The sequence below is a fragment of the Drosophila sulfurigaster genome, chromosome 3, assembly GCF_023558435.1.
Source record: "Drosophila sulfurigaster albostrigata strain 15112-1811.04 chromosome 3, ASM2355843v2, whole genome shotgun sequence".
In the NCBI taxonomy this organism is placed as follows: Eukaryota; Metazoa; Arthropoda; class Insecta; order Diptera; family Drosophilidae; genus Drosophila; species Drosophila sulfurigaster.
This window is the reverse complement of record NC_084883.1, coordinates 42,911,603-42,929,750: the sequence shown is the minus strand read 5'-3', so window position 1 is coordinate 42,929,750 and position 18,148 is coordinate 42,911,603. Positions and strand designations below refer to the sequence as shown.

The 18,148-nt window shown below is 33.5% G+C and overlaps 1 long non-coding RNA gene across 1 annotated transcript; it reads right to left on the bottom strand.

Annotated features, from left to right (window-relative positions):
* Nucleotides 1-438: 438 nt before the first annotated feature.
* On the bottom strand, nt 439-1,118 carry LOC133845449 (uncharacterized). Its single transcript, XR_009894772.1, has 3 exons — nt 1,002-1,118; nt 744-937; nt 439-677 (listed from the first exon to the last, which is right to left on the bottom strand). It is a non-coding gene; the product is annotated as an uncharacterized LOC133845449 (long non-coding RNA).
* Nucleotides 1,119-18,148: the final 17,030 nt, after the last annotated feature.

Sequence of the window (18,148 nt, the reverse complement as noted above, 5' to 3'; positions counted from 1 at the left end):
GAAGGCCCCAGCAGCCAATACCCTTTTCTGTAAATTTAATTTAGTATTTGATACCAGATTTAATATAATTAATAAAAAAATATATGTAATTAAACAAAAAACCATTTTATTTTCACCATAATATTTTTCACAAAATGATTTTTAAAATCTTCAGAATATATTATATTTGAAAATTGTATTTACTTAAACACATTTTTAAATTCAATATGCATTTTATGTTGAAAATTTTGAAGATGGAAATAGAGAAATACAAATATGAATATATTATATAACTTTGTTTTTTGGCCATCACTTGAAGAAAATGCGCCAATATATTTTTATATTTAATTAACAAAAATATGAATTAATTACATAGACGATTGTTTATTCTAGAAACATTCATACCATTCATAGAAATTATTATTTATTTTAAATTTTTAGTATTATTATTATAGTGGGTGGAATGGAACAGTATATTTTTGGCAATTCTGCAGTCATGCCAATACATAGTAAGGACAATGACAGGTCTAACAAGTAGAGTCCTTCAAATTATACGGCAGCTAATACGCGAATTAAAAACTATTGTCAGATCCCCACATTCTCCCAGAGCTTTGAAGAGGCTTGCTTTAGATTGTAAAGAGCGACGGCACAGGCTTGGTAAGCATCTGATCTAACAGATTACAGCTCGAAGAATAGCTCTGAAATCAATCTTCAATTTAATTAGTATAACTCACACAATTGTTTCATCATACCATTAACATTACCTTTCTGATCAATCTCAACTTTTATTTAGAATGAATCAAAATCAGAGCTCGCAAATAACTGTTGACCGTTTCTCGTTGTCTGCAAATACTATATGTGTCTTTTCCCGACTCCATGAGAAACCAATTTATGGGTTCTATTGATGCTGATTCGGATTAGGGTTCGATTCAACTGGATGATGCTTGTCCGGGAAGAACTATAAATAAACAAAATAAAATATTTCAAAAAAATATTTACAAATATGTTCACAACCGACATACTTGAGAAATTGAGGAGCATTTTAGTTAAATATTTTATTTGAACTGACTCTGAGCTCTGTACTCTCTAGACTAAACATCTATGTTAGTCTATACAATCGGCTAGATAGCCTTACTAAGATTATGTTTGCAAAGGTATCTGAGTTATTTTTCAATATTATTTAAACTTCATATCGAGTTGTCATTTAGATCTAGTTTCAATTCAAACTTAAATAGTTCGTTTTGTCAAGGAATAGAGCGATAATTCATCAGCATTTTAATATATTTATACTCGCTACCCATGGAAAAGGAGGGTATTATAACTCTGTACTATGATATAGTGATAATAGTACATATGTAGATATACATTTTTTAGTATATTAATTTGGTATATTTTAGTAAAAACTTTGCGTAGGAATATTATATTGATAATAGCTTGTTGATAAACGAAATACAGTCAGCGGTATATCTTAGTATTTTTTAGTATATTAATTGTATTTATAATAGCTGATTGTTATAATAAAGCCTGCGTTAAAATTTAGCATTTTTAAGTTTATTAATTTTATTAGTAAAAATATATTGATTTACCAAAAATATAGCTTATGGTATGCTTTAGTATTTTTCAGTATAATAATTCGATATACTTGAAAAATAATACCGCACTATTTTGCTTTTAATTCAAAATGGGTAGCGAGTATCTTAAGGTCGCTTCTGTAATTGTTTTAATCTGCATTTTAAATTCTTTTTTTCTAAACATTAAAATTAATAACAAATAAAATAAATTATAAAACAAATAGAGTGAAAATAAATTCATTTAGATCAAGCAAATTGAACATTTGATAACATAAATTTGTAGTCTAAAGTTAAAGCGTCTTACCTGTGCAATATACCTTTAAACATTAGAGCATAACAAGTTGCAAGAGTCTCTGCTGTTGGTCTCTGATCTCTGGCAATATCTCTGAGTGTGTGTATGTGTGTGTGTGTGTGTGTTTTGGCTTGGCTGTATTTGGGAATTTCCGCTGAGAACGTCGTCAATTGCAGCAGTTGCAACATGAAACAACAACAGCTGCAACGTCACTCGCCCCCTTTCTGCCCCCCTCATGCCACACAGCACTTTGTCTCTGTCTCTGTTTCTCTCTCATTCTCTTTATCTCTATCAGTGTTTGTGTGTGCAATTTGAAAGCTATTTGTGTCAATGACAAATGATTCGAATTTATCGAAAAGTTGCAATTTGCCAAATGGCCGCAAAGCTGCTGCTGCCCAGGTGCAACAGAGAGAGGGAGATAGCGGCAAAGAGAGAGAGCGAGACTGAGATCGTTGGTAGTAGGCCGAGTGAGCGAGACCCACTGAGGCGGATCTGGCCAGGCAGCCTTGAATGGAATGCGAACAAATGACGGATTACACAGCAAGCTGTTTGCTAGTTGTTGTTGCTGTTGATGTTGCCCCACTGGGCAGTTGCCTCCCCTTCCGCTGCACCTCTCAGTGCAACAACACTCCACTTAGTCAGTGTCTAGAGTTTAGTTTCTGTTTCAGTTTCGGTTTCATTCGCAGTTGCAAAGCACTTCGTGGATGTCGCCGTCTGACATTATTTTTTTTTTGTTTTGATTGTCAGCTGACAGACGGAAGGTGGACGAGGCGGGGCACTTACAGCTCTAAGAGAAGAAGGAACTGAGAGGGAGGGGAAAGGAGGCTGAGACAACGATGATTGTCCGGTTTTGCGCCTGTCAAATTGTCAGACAACACATAAAAATGCCTAAAAAACAATTTATAAAGCTGATTAAATGCAACTTTGCAACTCTCATAATATATCGCGTATACGCCATGTAGTACTAGCTAGCAAACTAGCATGAATGACAAGACGCTTTCTATATATGGGCGGTTAGCATATCAATTGCCCAGTCCTAATATGCAACATTTGTTGTTAGCTCATTTATTTGTGTTTAATAATTAACAAAATGAAAACAATGACAGCACATCAAATTTGATGCAATGCCATTTTTCAATGAAGCGTTTTTGACACCAAATCAATAACGAGTAATTGTCAGAAATGCTGGTTAATAAATGCAATTATTATTTTTTTTTGGCAATATTAATGACTTTTCGCAGTGACAATAATTAATAATACAAATTTATAGATAATGTGCATAAACAAGCGTTTGCTTTGCAATTATTTTAAATTGTTGTTTGGTTAGTCTTAAAACATTAAGAACGATTTCTGCGCAAATTCGTGACTATTCACAATGAATTTAGTAATTAATGCAATAGATCAAAAATGTACGATATGCTGTTTAGATATGATAATTAATGATTTTCAGACTATAAGTTATCAAAAATACCATAAAGAATTCTTCTTAATGAATATTTTATTATTCATAATAAATTCCATGGAATCAATAATATAAATTATATTCTTTGTTGCTTATACTAAATTATTTTAGTTCTCTTAAGAAGTTTGTTTTGTGAAATGCAATGAATGAAAATAATTTACATTATTTATTGCATAGAAAACGTTATTTATTGTGAGTAATGCAATATTTTCACTAAGAAGACTTCTTCGATGCATTTTTTGATAATAGTTATCGTTATGAATTAAAAAATAATAGGAATAATATTAGTAAGTAACTTAAGAGTAAATTGTTGAAAATATTCATATTATTTACAATAAATTTTACTAAGAAAGTAAACTAAAAATATGGTAATCAAATTTAAAAATGTACGAAGACTTTGTGTAATGAATCATAACATTAATAATAACATTAATTTGTTAACTACAAATTTGTAACTACTGTAAGATTTTTAATATTTTGATTAAATATCACAAAATATATTACATAACTATTCTTAAAGATATTTGGCTATAAATAAATACATATTAAAATGAATTGTCTTAATTTTTTTTAAGACATAACAATGCAGTTTCCGAGGTATTTGCACAACTATTCATACAGAAAACACTTTATTTTACTTCTAAAGACAACACATAAAAACATTAAAATATTCGTTGATAAAATATTGTAATATCAATTCATTTTTCTAAGCAAATAAGTTAGATATTGTAGTAAGTCTATAAAAAAAATTAAAATATTCGTTAATAAAACACTATATATCAATTCATATCTCTAAAGAAAATAAAATATATTTCGTGTCATATTTAACGTATTACAATACATTAATATTGATTCTATAATTTCCCAAATCAACATCTAATCTAATAATAGTTACATTAGTATTTTTCTTCCCCTAAAACTTTTCCAATAATTGCGCAACTTAAAATGAGTTTTCTATTATTAGTCCAGAACAACATTATGAATAATTATTGTCACTTATTTATAATAGAATCCATAAATATTTCCATAAATGTTTGATGGCCTTTTTTGGCCTGTAATTCCTGGACTCTCTTGCAAATAGTATACGAGTAAGTATATTTTTGTGACTTGTTTTACTTTTCGGTTTCATTCCCGTTCCAAATGACGCGTAACCTTGGGGGCAGCCAATGCTTGGCTCGTTATTACCTTGTGCCTTTATAAGTAGGTATGCCACTCACACAATTCCAACATTAATCATGTCAAAGCAAAGCTCTGCTTCCCCATTCCCCACTCCCCACACCCACACTTGGCTCCACTTCGTATGCATGCTGCTTCTACATTATTAATGATTGCAACATCAACAATCATCGGCCATGGCTAATTTTTTGCAATTGCTCGCAAAATTTTATTAATTTCCCTAACTGCGACCTCTCACTTTGCTTCACTCTAAGAATAACATCATCTCTTCTCCACCCCATCCCTCTCTGAAGAATTTCGTCATTAGCTTTGCTCCATGGCGAGTCACACCGCGCTCGAGTGGCCAACTCAGTTGTGCATCCAAGTCTGACCCAAATAGTTGTGTTCCTCAGCGATTCAGCTCCTCAGCTGTTTTTGGCTTCCACCTTTCTGCCTTCCTGCTGTCAGTTCGCTTTTGGGCGGCTCTTCAGGTGGCGTCGCATCAATCTTCAAGCTGCGTGCTTGACTGATGCGACACGAGGCGCAAAAATGTTCTAGACACTCGCCCCTCGTTCCACGCTCGCTCTAAGCAGGCGACGACATGCAACAGTTGACACCCACCCCTCCTCCATAATCCCCAATCCAAAGTGACACTAACGCAACGCGGACCCCTCCCGAGCTCACGTGATCTATTTTTGTATAATTAGCATGTGATGCAGCAACAAATCCGGGAGCATAACATCCAAATTAGTAATACTCCCTGTCGAGGCGGTAAACGAAAATAGACGAGCGAAGTGGCAGCCAAGTAGAACTCACGATGTCTGCAATGCTGACGTCGTTGTTAATGCTCCATTTATACCCTGTAAAAGCGGAGTACAAAGAGGGTTGTCCACACTTGTCATGGTGTAAAAGAAATGTTTGGCATTTAAGTTATATGACCTCAAATTAGTATGCAAAGTTACAAGTCTGAGCCGTAGTATATTGAAGTATTTATTAGTAATAGTATATCGATATACCAATATATTGCAGTTGGTATATTTTAGAATTTTTCGGTATATTAATTACATTGATAATAATATATTGATATACAAAATATGACTTTCGGTATATTTTAGTATTTTCAGTATGTTAATAATATTGATTATGGTATAGTAATATATCGAATTTATCTTTCGGTATATTTTAGCACTTTTCAGTATGTGAATTATGTTTATAATAGTATATTGATATACCAAGTTAACCTTGAGCATTTTTTTGTATTTTTTATACCATTTATTTTGAATATTTTAGGAACAACTTTGTGCCTCCGCAAAATGTGTGTAACAGGCAGAAGAAGTAGTGTACTAGTATATTTGTATACCAAATATAGCCTTCGGTATATTTTAGTATTCTTAATTATACTATATTAAATAATAATAATAATAATAATATAATAGTAAATTACAATACAAAATATAGCTTTCCATTAAGTATATTTTTGTACCAAATAAATCTTTCGGTATATCTTAACAAATTTTTAGTGTACTTATTTATTATATTTATTTATTAGTAACAACTATGTACCTCCAGAAATTACACAAAGGAGTAGTATATTAATTTGGTATATTCGGTATATTTAAATATGTTTAGTACAATAATTTGGAATATTTTAGGAATATAACTGCACTGTGTTGCTTTTATTTGAAATAGCTTGCAAGTATCTTAAAATTGAGCTTTCGCGACTGTACCTTTCTTACTTCTCTATAGTTTTCTAGGGTATCTCTCTTGTTGTCCACCCCTTACTTGAATCTCCTTAGTTAATGCTTGCTCTTTGGACCCGTGTCTAGAAATTTCATTTGGCAAATTGAATTTGGCCAACCTGCCTTTTGCCGTTGCCTTTTTTTGGGGCCAGCCAACTTAACAACTTGGCCTAAATCCAAATGCGACACTGGTTTGGGGCGTGGCGCGTAAGGCAAAAAGTAAACTAGTCAACAAGGGCGATAGCAAACGACAAACTAAGGGCAAAATCTGCTGCCGCATAATGTGATAATAAAAATCTTTTATTTGCCATTGTCCTCGTCCTCGTCTCCTGCGCTCATTTCTGCTTGTGGATGTGGCATCAAAAAAGCCATGCAGCAGCTTAGTGGCAAGTCTCTCAGCCTCTGCTTCAGTCTCTATATCATTCTACTTCCCCCGCCGCTGGCTTCGCCCATTTGTCAGCTGCCCCTGCCGCTTGCCACATAAATCTTGTCAACGTACAGTTTTTCACATTTGACGCACAAACAACACACTCAACACATACATCGTGCCACACACTCGGGCGCCTAATTCTAAGCTCCCCGAACTCAACTTTAACTTTAACTCCATCTTCAGCAGCTTCAGCATCGGCTTCAGCTCCATTTTCATGCCTCAGTTTTAGCAGTAATTCGTCGCGTGCCTCAATTTTCTTGTATGTATTTTTCACTTAACGCAACGCACGTAGTCAGCTTAGAGTCCTCATTCCCCATGCTCCTCCAGTCTCTCTCATCCTGTGCGCTGTCATCGCTTAACTCCAGCAGCAAGCAACTTTCCATGCGGCATGTGGCAAGAGGCAAGTGGCAAACTGGCAAATTGAAGGGTGACTTATGGCCACAGAGCATTGTCAGAATAGAGTTGTCATCGAGCAACTCCAATTGCAGCATTTTTCCCATTTCTATTCTAGTTTTTTGGCACATCGATTTGCTTTTTTGACCAGCCAGCTGCCCTGTCATTGGGTTATCCACTCACGTTCAGTTCAGGACATGAGTTCAAAAAGTGCAGGAACGGAACGAGTTCTAAGCGAATTTGCTGTAATTTTGATGTGGAACTAAGTACAAATGAGAGCAAAGTCGATTGTTTGGCAAATGTTTTATTAATCAACCCGGAAAGCTATCCATCCATCCATCGATATGCTCAGTCTTACTTTTGGCTATATTTATCTGTGTGCTTAAAGTCGAGTAACAGCATTTCGAATTGATTTATAAATATTTAAATATTTTGTATTTGTTTTAAACAAATCCCAGCTAAGCCCAAGCATCTCTAATGAGCATTCGCATTCTAATAATAATCATTCACTTAATCCATACACCCCAAAACATATACACATTCACTCAAACGAACACGCACACTAACTTTTACGAGTGTTGCCCAGATTATGGACCTATTTGGGTACTACATAAGTATCGCTTGTTTACTTTGCCGCACATTAAATTTAAGAATATTTCACACACAAAAAAAGTTTTCCCCAAACGTAAAATTTATTTTTACGAGTATACCCTGTAACTACTTAGCATGACAGGGTGAACCAGGCAGAGATATAAAAGATATAATTTAACTTCAATTTAATTAATTGTAAATCAATTGACCCATCTTTAATTTAATTTCCGTTTAAAAACTTAGTATTTTTCTGCGCAATTTTAATTATATTTTTTTTACTATTAAACAAGTACAGAAAAATACTGAGTATTTTAAAAATTCCTAAAAATATATTTGAAATGATAGAAAAAAAAAATATTTAAAAAATGCTGGGAAATATATTTAAAATAATATAGAAAAATAGTTAGTATAAAAATATACTTAAAATATATTTAAACTAGTACATAATAGTATTTAGTATTCAAAAAATACTTAAAAATATATTTCAACACGTATTTTGGTATTTTTAAAATACCTAAAGTATATTTGAAATAGTGCAGAAAAAATACTTAGTGTTTTAAAAATACTTAAAAATATGTTTGAAATAGTACAATCAAAAAAACTTAGTATTTAAAAAATACTTGCATACATTTTCCACTTTATTATTTCCATTTATTATTTCCACATACAGACAACAGGACCTAACAAATGTTTACATAAGCATCATATTCACCATCTCATTTTTGTTTCCCCACAAACATTTGTAGGGCATCCCTTAGTCGTTAATCTCACCACCAAATCGTTTGAGTGTTATTTATATGCCTTTAATATTTTGCCTCATAAATACGCAACAAAGTTTGTGTTCGGCTTATCCGCGTGATTAGCTAAAAATACAAGGTACACGCCGTTTGGTACTGCCAAACCAATCACATCCGCCTCTCTCATCCATCTCCATCTCATCCCGGAGACCATCTTCCTCCTGCTGTCTCTTATGCAAACGCGTCTTGATGATGTCCAAGAGCGAAGGCCACAGCAACAATAGGCACAACAACAATAAAAATAACAACAAAGGCAAATACCAGCCAAACAAAAAAAAAATGAAACAGAGAAAAGGAAAATAAAATGAAAACATTCAAAAGGCTTTCGCATTTCCGGCGCCAGCTAAAAATATGTTGACGTCTTTTGAGCGACTGCTGCAACAACAGAAACAGCAGCAAAAAAGAACATCAACAAAACGAGGCACAATCAAATTTAGACTTTGTACGAATATTTCAAAAATCATTAAGAAATGTAGATCACCGTATACAAGTACTTTGGCTAATTGTTTGCAAATACTAAACAAAGAGACAGACTAAACATGTTTTTTACTAATTAGTCACAAATTAGGCAGGAGAACACTTTGCGTATTATTTGCAAAACACTTGATGTGAGAACTTAATGTCAATTAAAATATTAAAGTAATGCAGCGAAGAAAGTATTTTGTTTTCTCTAAATCGAAAAAAATGCAAATAAAATAAGTTAAAATATAATAAAGATTTTCATTTCATTTTCTTTCTTCTATTAATTAAAACAAAACAAAGCAACTTTAAAAGTAATTAATTAAACTAAAATATAATAACCGAAAATCCTTAAAAACAAATAATTTATATCACACAAAATGTAAAGCAAGTTAATTTTTTTTTAAATGTCAATAAAAAGAAAACCATCTTTTAATCACATTTAAATTTTTAATTTGCTTTTTACACGATCTTAAAATGCGAACAATTTAACTTGCTTTACATTTTATGTGATATAAATTATTATAGGGTCTATACTATAATATAAATATATATATTTCTCTTATAAATAACTACTGTAAAACAAAGAATTTAGAATCAAATAAAGTATTTTATCATCCAGACTTTAAGACTTTATAACTTCCGTGGTAAGTATTGTTTTGTTTTAAGCATAAAGATATATTGTCGCCTTAAAGATTCTATGTTATATTAGTCATGAATTTTAAATTGATCATATTGAATCATCATATTTTTGTGGTAGCAATCTTTTGGTTTTTCAGATGCATTGAATCATTTAAGATATTTTTATAAAAATCAAAATATTATGCAGATTAGAAATATGTTTTCTACACAGAAAGAAAAAATTTAAATTGAAAATTATAATATTGAGTTTGAAGATAAGGAAATCTAGATATTTTGTAGATTTTCGATCTTGATTTAAGAATAAACCTTCTTGGTTTAATTTTGACTTCAAACAATTTTGGTTCAAGATTTTATTTTTGACTTTGACACGTTGCTTTCTGTGTAGCATTAAAAACTATTCTATGATACAAATTTTACTCAGACTTTTAAAATGGAATTTTGGTGTATTAAAAACTATTCAATGACTCAAAGTCTACGTATTTTGTTGTACAGGTATTTTGTAGTCATGTCAGCTTATATATTTAAACTATTTGTTTAAAATCTATACAGATGATTTAGGCCTAATGCTTTAGACAATCGATGTTCGTTCTATGTTCTAAGATTATTCTTCTACTTTGCCTTTATGCAACCACAAATATTGTTTTCGCGACACTGTCTGAGTGCCGAGTGGGGCAGACGGTGGTTTTTTTCTCATTTTTTTTTTGGTGGCAACAGCGTGGCATCAGCGTGGCAGCAGCGTGGCTGACTGACTGGCTGGCTGGCTGGCTGATGGTGGTGGCAACATCATAAAAAATAGTCCAATGCTGTTCTATTCTGTGTTCTGTTGTGCGTCATTGTTGGCCTAAATCTCAACAACAACAGTCGAAGCAGAAGCAGAAGCAACAGCAAGAGAAGCAGAAGCAGAAACAGAAGCGAAAGCAAAAGCTGAAGCAAAAAGCCTTCGTCGGGGCATCACAACTAATTGACTTTGTATGCGAGGTTTTTGTGGCAAAAACCGGGGGAGGCAACAAACGTGACTTCTTTGCGACGATAGATGGGGGTGGCACACTACAACCGGGGTGGAGGGGGAAGGGGATGGAAACAGGGGACAGGGGGTATATTCCATTGCTGTTGCTGTCGTCGTCGTCATCGCTGTTGTCGCCTCAACAAAATGAGTAATTGTTGGCAGCGCGTGAGCAAAATATTCATAAGATTTCACAAGGGCCCCCCAAAAAAACACACACACACACAACACAACACAACGCTCACCCAACTCACACACGCACACACATCACAACACATCACAAGAACTCATAATTCACACTCATTCTACTATTCACAATTACAGCAAGTCGTCTCTTTAATGTCGCCTTAAATTTTACACATTCACTTTTACTTTCATTCCCGGAACTTGACCTTTCAAATTAATGTCTATCCAATTGAGCAAAAACAAAGAAAATACTTTAGAGAGACGAGATTTTCTTTAAACTTTGTTTGGCAAATGTTTTAAGATACATAACTATTTCATTCTGGGAAATTTACCTTTCAAAATAATGTCAAATTGAGCAAAGACAATGAAAAAGCTTTGGAGAAACTATTGTCAAAATATTCTTTAAATTTTGATTGAAACACATCACAAGAACTCATATTCACAATTATAAAAATCTTTTCTATAAAAATTTAACACTTTAACTTTTACTTTCGATCCCGGAATTTGACCTTTTAAAATAATGTATATATACATTGATATATCAATTTGATATATCAAACTTTTGTCGAAATATTCTTGAAACTTTGATCAGCAAGTCTTCTCTTTAACGTCGCTTTAAATTTTACAATTATACTTTTAATTTAATTCTCAGAAATTGACTTTTCAAGTTAATGTCTAAAAAATTGAGGAAAAACAATGAAAAAGTTTTGGATAGACTCTTATCACAATATTCTTTAAACTCTGATTGGCAAACGATTCAAAATACATCACAAGAACTCATAATTCACACTCATTCCTATATTATTCATTAATGTCGCTTTAAATTTTACTCTGTTACTTTCAGTTTTACGAGTATTCCCAGAACTTGTACTTTCAAATTGAGGAAGTGCAATGAAAAGGTTTCGTGAGACTCTTGTCTTGTAATATTCTTTAAACTTTGATTGGCCAACGATTTAAAATACATCACAAGAACTCGCAATTCACACTTATTCCTATGCTATTCACAATTACAGCTAAATCTTTCTTTAATGTAGCTTTAAATTTTACACTTTTACTTTCATTCCCGGAACTTGACCTTTCGAAATTGAGGAAAAGCAATGAAAAAAGCTTTTAGAGTGACTCTTGTCAAAATATTTCTTAAACTTTGTTTGGCAAACCATTTTGAAATTCTTGGAAATATTATCCTCAACTCATCGTGTGGATTATGTTTGTCTAAAACTTTTACTTGGCCATCAAACTATACTCAGTATTGGGCCACAACACACACACATGACCTTTCTCTGACGGTTTCGAGATATCAGATGGCGAAATAGTTTCTGGCGTCAATCCGCCCACCTACGTTTGAATGTATGGCCAAATTTAGCCTTGTTATTTTAGCAAAGCTTTTTGCATATCTGCAGTCACATGGCCGGAACTTAGTGACGAACAACAACGAAATGGCACAATAGAATCAACATCAACAGCAACAACGAAGCACAACTAAAAAATTCCCCTGCTAATATTTTGCGAATTTAGTTCGACTTTTCGTGACGTTTGTCGCGAATTCTTTTTTGTTTGATGGATTGTTTTTTTCACCATGAACGTACGTTCATTGAAATTGTATTCACATTTGTTGAGTGTTGAGTCATTTGGGCTCTTGGCCAGCAAGCAAATCAGTCAAAATGCAATCGTTGTCATTTCTGTTTTCGAAGCTATTCTGACAATCACAATGGACTTATGAATGGCCACTGGCTACTGAATGAAATAATTGCACATCAGTCGCATAGGATGACATCATGACACATCATCTCTGCAGGCTATGATATAATCGTTCTTTCTTCATAGATCATTGGGTATTTGCGTGCTCAAGTGATTCGCAGAAGAGCCTCAAGCTGTGTCTGATATCAAGGGGAACGTAGATGGTATTATTTATTTAAAATAGTTGTCGAAAGCTGTGAATGATATCGAGTGGAACGTTATAGGAAATGTAGTTGAAAAAAAATGAATTAACAAATTTTTTAACAGAACTGATTATTGTCAAAGAATTTGAATGGGATATAAAAGTACGGTGAAATAGTTCTCAGCAGTTTTGGATAATGAAAGTTATTTGGAATAGTTCTAAAATAGAAGTTCTTATAAAGTCTTAACTTGCAGAAAACTTGTTGAGTTGTATGTAAAAAATTTTGAAAATTAAGATTTCTATGGAGTCAAAGTCTAGAAGAAATGTACATCTAAACTTGTAAGGAAAAGGAAGAAATTTATTCATTATTTAAAATAACATAGCTTTGAATATTGCAATAGTATTTAAATTCAATGAAATTTAATTATAATGACTTTACGATCTTAGGTTTGTCGAGTCTTAGTTAGATTATTTATAGATTCTATTGGAGACATGAAGACTAATGTAAATGTTTAAAAAAATTTCGAACAATTAGAATTGAAATTATTCAAATTGCAATTATAAACATAATTGGATGGAATCTTTCATCTTGAATCTTTCAAAATAAATCTTTTTAATATGATTAAGCGACAAATTTCTCAATTTCTTATTAATTTGAACTTTCTAGAGAAAAGAGTTTATGTCTAGCAAAAAAAGTAAGTCAAAAATATTGCAAAATATTTCAAGTAAACTATGCAGAACACAACAGAAAACTTTAAAGACTACATGACGCAACTTGAAGCAAAATATTTTTAAGCATTTTCTGTGGAACTTTCTTCCGGAATGTCGCAGCGGGAAATCCCTTGTCGACTTTCTCCAATGTCTCAACAAAAAGATAAAAGAATGCTGTATATGTTACAAATAACTGTGAGTATTTGTTCACAAGCTTGCCACACTTGCCACTTGCCACATTCCTGAACTACAAGCCAAAAGATCAGAGACGAAATATTGCGCAGATCTCAAAACTCTCTTTTGCATGACTTCAATTGTTGCTGTTGTTGTCGTTAGTTGTATTTGTTTCTCTGCTGTTGTTGTTGTTGTTATTATTCCATTGAGTCGACTGACTTATTGAAGTGGAATGCGGAAGTCAATCATGTTGCTGTCGTTGTTGTTTGGGCAACATTGTTGCTGGCGTGCGCTAAGTGCAACATTCCAACAATGAAAAGCCAAACTACAAATGGCCAAACTGCAACATTGTAGTTGTCGATGTTGTTGTTGCTGCTGCAACTTAACAAACACGCCAAAGTGCAATCAATTCTTTGCCACACTCTTCGGCTGCAGTCGGAGCCCATCAACAGTTTGTTTAACGTTGTTGTTGTTGTTGTTGCCCGTTGCAAGTCACCCGTTGCACGTTGCTAGTTGGCTGCCTTACTAGTTGCTCGTTGCTTGTTGCTCGTAGCTTGTTGCCGCTTTCGACATTTATTGCTGCAAATGAGTTATAACGAAGCTGCCGCAACAAGCTGTGCTAATTGGCTGGCCCAGCACAGCAGCAGCCCACCAACTAACCATCTTTGCTAACCATAAGCCAACTCAGTTTTCCTTTTCAGCAATCACAACTCTAACAACAGCAACAACAACTTAACACGCGACAGCAGCAACAACAATAGCAACGGGACAGGTGCAACTTAAGGAGGCGCTGCTTTGACTTTTATCCTTGTGCCACGTTGAGTCTCGAGGCTCGTTCGCTCTCTCTCTCTCAACTTTATAATTGCCAAATGCGTCGGCAGCTGCAGCAGCAGCAGCAACAACAATAAAGTGGAGAACAAAAGCAGCAGCAACAACATCGACAGCAGCAGCTGCAGACGTCAAGGTAGCGGCTGCCACACCTGCCACGTGTTGCATCAAAGAAACAACAACAGCTGGCAACTGCTGACTGACTGTTGATTGCCAGTTCTCCCCAAAAAACAAAACTCAAAAAGAGACGAAGTTGAACGCAGTTCACAGTTCTCGAGTTCAATGCATCCCTTTTTTTGTGTGGCAGCAACAGCCAAATTACATGGCTGCAACCTGGCCAATGTTTACTTCCACTTACTTCCACTGACAAGCAGCAGCAGTAGTCGAATTACGATGCAGTTGAAGCAGGCTAAGCATACCCTGTGAAAAGTGAAGAAAGGAAGTTAAAGAAAAAGTTGAAAGCGAATAATTTTAAAGGATAAATTTTAAGCACTACTTTTAGAGTATGCAAAATATATAAAATAATAATCAACAATCAAAATGTATAATCATATAATAGTCCATCACACCCCATTTTCACCCTTCACCCTTACAGAGTATAATGAGCATTTGCTGCTTGGGTTTATCTCGCTTCGATTTGTCTTCAAATAACAACAAAATTTCGCGCACCTGCCGCAGCTTAATGCTGTTTGCCGTTTGCTGTCGTCCTTCCTTTGAGTCCTTGCTGCTGTCGTTGTTGCACTCGCGGTGGTCGCTTCGCATGCATCTGTCTACCTGAAGACATAATGCATAATGTCCAGACTCGAGTCGCTGCAGCTGTAATTTGTAATTATGTATGCAACGGCATGAGGCCGACAGAAATTGGCATTTTGGGCACTCGCCTGTTGCTGCTAATGGAAAAGGATAACAACCGAGAGATCTCCTGTCAAAGGCTAAGCCTTAGATATGTTCAATACACACACAAATCTGGGTGTGTGTGTGTTTGCCCAGCTTAAGTGCACACTCACTCAGTTTTGTGTGTGTTTGCGGGAATTGCAAAAAGAAAACTATCTCAGCGGGTGATAGAAAGGTACTCAGCAACTTTCCCGCTGAGCAGATGTGGCAAGGATCGCAGCTACAACTGTTCACTAATCCAACTAAATAGTGTTCAGACTGTGGGAAAGAAAGTGTTTGAAAGATGTGAAATATCTATCTGTGAAGATGTATGTTATGTTAGAACAGTTTAATCAGCATAGTCCAAGCAACAGTTTTTACCAAGAGATTTTAAGTCTGGGGAAAACACTTTTAAGGAAGAATATTTGAAGATATTTTTACAGTATAGATCTTAAAGATATTAGACATATTTTTCTTCAAAGATTATTTAATATTTAATATAACTAAATAACACAGCGAAAGTATAACTACATATAAATTAGCAGAAGATAAAAGGTTAATCTAAGAACTCTTTGCATATATGAATATAGAAGATTGAAAAATAAATTATCAATTAAAGATATTTTTAAAAGAAAGACAATATATATATTAGGATGCATTTCTTAAATCATTCTTTATGTTATATATAGTATAAACAAAATCAAGAAAGTAAATAATGAAATGTTACCATATTTTATATGGATATATTTTTTGAATTAAGACTTTATATAAGTAAAGATAATATATAATAATAGTAAGATATCATATAAAATAGAAATACTTACTATTATAATACATATAAGAGTCGAAGGCCCCAGCAGCCAGTTAAGGAAAAACCATTCTCTAAAATAAAGTGTAGTATTAAATACTAGATTTAATATAATAAATAAACTAATATATATTTATTAAGGAAACAGTGCATCGGAAGCATTACTTCAGATAATTAAGCAATCCGGAAAACATGTTTACGAACTCTTTGCAATGATTAGAAGATTATATAAGATATAATATTATAGATATTGATTGATTATTGAAAGTCAGTAAAATAAAAGTTTGACAAATCAATTTTGTGACTCAAACATTGTTAAAACAAAGGTATTTTACTCAAATTATTGATATTATTCAATTGTTTAATAACAAGTAAAGTATCTTAAGTCAATCAAAATGTAAACCAAAAAAATTTAATTGTTGAACAATAATTTAACTGCCTTTCAATAATCAATCATATTCACTGTAGAGATAAAAGTATCTGCACCTTGAGATAAAGTATCTGCCCCAAAATGATACAAACCAAGATCAACAATCTTTTCGTTAAACATCCGCATAAATCAAATCATTTTATTTTTGGATTTTATTGAAAGATTAAATGATGAATATGAGCCATAAATAGCCGAGTTAATAATAGATAATACACATAAAATTAATCCACGCATTTCAAGATCATGCGACTTCTTTTTTTTTAGACCAGAACGAGTGAAGTGAGAAAAATGATTTGCTTTTAAAATATAATATAAGGAATTGAGTTGCTGTCAAAGATCAGTTATGCGAACAACGTGCACTTAATAGATCTAATTATAGAACTGATGTGATTGATTGCCACGATAATAATAACAATCATAGGAATAGGAATTAGAATCGGAATCAGAATCAGAATCGCAATCACACGTAATATATCGGAATAGAGACAGTTGAATGAACTTTGGAAACAAATTGCCCATATTTATAGCCTACTCTCTGAGTGGATGAATAAACATTCGGTCAATTAAAAACTGATCATTGCCAATTACGAGAGGGAGATATGGAGTGTGCGAAAGAGATGGAGGCACTGAGAGTTAAGGGAAGCCAATTGTGCTGCCAACTTGTTTTGATTATACCCGATACCCATAAGATAGAGGGGTATTATAACTTTGTGCTGGCAGCAAATGTGTGTAACAGGCAGTAAGAGACATTTCCGATCCTATAAAGTACATATATTCTTGATCAGCGTCGATAGATGCAGCGATATAGACACATATCCGTCTGTCTGTCTGTCTGTTGACCGCCTGTATCAACACCTAGATCTCAGAGACTTTAAGAGATAGAGTCATAATTTTTTTCGACAACGTTTGTTATGTTTATAGGCAATCCTAGTTTGTTTCAAATTTTTGCCACGCCCACTTCCGCCTCCTCAAATCGACAAAAATCAAATAAAAAGCGTAATTTAAAAGGTAGATTTAAGAATGTTGATACAGATAATAATAACTATGGTAATTATGATTCCTGAAAATTGTATTGTGATAAGATAAAAACTTTGAAAGTTACTAAAGAATTTTCTTGGTATGCGTAAAATACTGATATATTTTACACTCTGTGGTATATTTTGCATCTAGTACTATATAAATATACCAACTATATAGTTTAGTATATTTTTCAGTATGTTGTTGTATATTATGTTGGCATATTTTAGTATTTCGTGGTATATTATTTTTGTATATTTTAGTATTTTTGTGATTATTAATTTGGTATATTTTAAAATGAATACCGCACCGTTTTGCTTTTATTCATAATGAGTATCGGGTATCTCACAGTCGATACCACTCGACTGTAGCTTTCTTTCTTGTTTTTATTTTTGTTGGCATTCAAAAATTGTTTACATCAATTGATTTTTTTTTTACTCACTGCCTAAAATGTTATTTTGGTTTTTTGCTCTGCAGCTGCAGCCAAGGAGTGAGGCAGGTGAGAGTATGAGAGAGAGAGGGAGTGAGAGGGGACGATGACAGAGCACTGAGTGCTGTTTGTTGTGGCACTCGCTCTCTCTCTGTCTCTTTCTTTTTTTAACGCGACTGTTTTGCGACTCATTTTGTGTGTGTGGTGACTCATTGAGGTCGTGTGCGAATTTTTGGAATTGCTTTTATTTATTTATGCATTTGTTTTTGTATTTGCGCTGAATGTAAATTTACTTATTT